Raw genomic sequence first — 2,219 nt, forward strand, 5'->3', positions numbered from 1 at the left:
CCCCCTTGCGGGCCTTTAAGGTACAAATGCATAAAATACATAACACCGTCGCCCCACGTGCCGACGACCCTCAAAGCGAAACCATGAGCCAACCAGGTTAAGCACACGCTTTCGCACGTTTACTCGTTTTAACTACGTTAATACCCTACCGCTTTTTTTATTATCGCTCTATTTTTCTTCGAAAAAAATTGAAACACGAGAATAAAAAGTAAGAAATGGGCGACAAGGACGGGTGGCTCCATAGCTGCTAGAAGAAGGCAAACACACTGAAGCGTTTCAGGTACGTTTAAACAATTTTTTTCGTGATTAAGGCTCAGTAAGCAGCACAGTAATTAAGGAAGTCGCGCTAAGTGCCTATTAATAGCTAAGCTGCTTAATAGCTTAACACTGGTGCTTAAAATTTTTGTTCTCGGGTTATAATTTACTGATAACGCAATACTCACTGCCAACTGTATGGTGGTCGCAGACAATGGGTTCACCGGGCCTTTAATATCTGCAGCGCGTCCTTGGACCTAAGCAATTAAAAATTGGAATATGGCGGAATGCTTGGCTTGCAGCACTCTGGCACGGGTCGGCCCGGCATTGCACTGCCTCCGGGATCAGCCCGGGGACTATTAGCGCGGCGCGTCTTTTCTTTCACTTTTTGCTCTCCTATCCTTTACCCCTCCTACTTCCAGCACGCGGCAGCGAGCGTGGCTCGGCTTGAGCCAGTAGGCAGACCCTTGCTCTTTCCTTTTCCTTCTTCCTCTCAGAAACATCAGTCAGTCAGTCGTCCATCGGCATACTTATCTGGTGCTGATGCGTCCCTGGTCAGGGTGGGGGACCCTCCAGGGCGAGGCGCGGACATTGCAGTGCGTCAGCGCTGACCCCTGCCACTGCTTCAATCGGAGCAGGTGGAGCGTGTGATTTTTGGTAGTGGGGGCTCCGTTCGCGCGGTCCCCCAACCGTGATTAAATGCAAAGATAAGAATGTATGAGAGCACTAAACTCGGTGAGAACTAACGCTTCCGCATTCCTGTTCCTCCTCGCTTCCTCTATCAGTTCACGCATACTAGCATGTTGCAGCCTTGAATCACCGGTTTTCAAAGGTAGCTTATGCTCTTCTAGGCGGTCATTGATACATCGGCCCATTTAGCTGATGTGCACCTTCCCACCAAACAACCACCCCAGCACACTCCACACGCGTGCTTGTATACTTGCTACAAAATTCAAATCATGCGTCACAGTGATGCGAGTTTTCGGGAAGCAGAAAAAACGACAGCGACATGCTTGCGATCATGGACAACTTTGTGGGAGTAAGGGTCTAATTTTCTTTGCAGATAGTTCGCCCTCCTCGATGTTTGTTTTTCACCTTATTTTCAGTAACGCTTCCATGACAGAGCTTAAGATCAAAGGAAGTCTGCCTCTCTTAGCTTGCGAATCTGTCGATCGAAGCTTTCCTGCGCTTTACAGCTGCAGGATTTTTTTTTGTGTGGTTGGAAGGGGGGGGGGGAGTGAAGGGAGCGTGTTAAAGCACAGCGTGCCAGTCACGCGTTTGACCTTTTTTGAGAAGTAAAGTCAAGATTGTGCGTGAACTGATACAGGCGCACTAGATTAGAAACAGTGGAAGTGTGCGTGCGTTATTACCCCATGGCTGATTGTTCACATATAAATGGAAGTCCGTTCCTAGGTATGTTTTAAGAAACTGTTGACTAACATGTGTACCTTCATTTGCATTATTGTGTTCTCGCGCATCCTCGTATACTTGTTATCCTCCTCCCCCATCCCTCCATCCTCGCCTTACGGCTACATATGCGGACGCTTCTGGAATTCAGTAGAGTATCAAGCAGCGCATGTCGTCCCTTCTTATGCATGCTGTCCTTTTTTGCGCTTCATCTTAGCTGTGTCATAACTCACCCAGCAACGTGTTTTACTGAGGCTCCACCTTGAAGGGTATGACGCGATAGGTTTAATGAGCCCCGTAGACGACTTTACTTGACCTCATTAGCATAGTTGCGATGCAGAAGGCATGCAGGTTCGCCCTATCAGGTATGTGCTTGATATCATTTCCCCGTACATTACCTATATTTTTAATCTGTCTTTGTCAAGCGCTATCTTTCCTAAACGGATGCAAATGGCCAGAGTGTCGGTATTGTTCAAGAAAGGTGACGTTAATGATACTAAAAATTACAGACCCATTTCTATATTACCTGTTTTTTCGAAGGGACTAGAAAAACTAAT

At 47.1% G+C, this 2,219-nt stretch overlaps 1 non-coding gene across 1 annotated transcript; it reads left to right on the forward strand.

The window, feature by feature from the left end:
- The first annotated feature begins 781 nt into the window (after positions 1-781).
- On the forward strand, positions 782-943 carry LOC144116546 (U1 spliceosomal RNA). The gene has a single exon (XR_013311879.1). It is a non-coding gene; the product is annotated as a U1 spliceosomal RNA (small nuclear RNA).
- The last annotated feature ends 1,276 nt before the right edge of the window (positions 944-2,219 follow it).

Source organism: Amblyomma americanum, chromosome 1 (genome assembly GCF_052857255.1).
Source record: "Amblyomma americanum isolate KBUSLIRL-KWMA chromosome 1, ASM5285725v1, whole genome shotgun sequence".
Taxonomy (NCBI): Eukaryota; Metazoa; Arthropoda; class Arachnida; order Ixodida; family Ixodidae; genus Amblyomma; species Amblyomma americanum.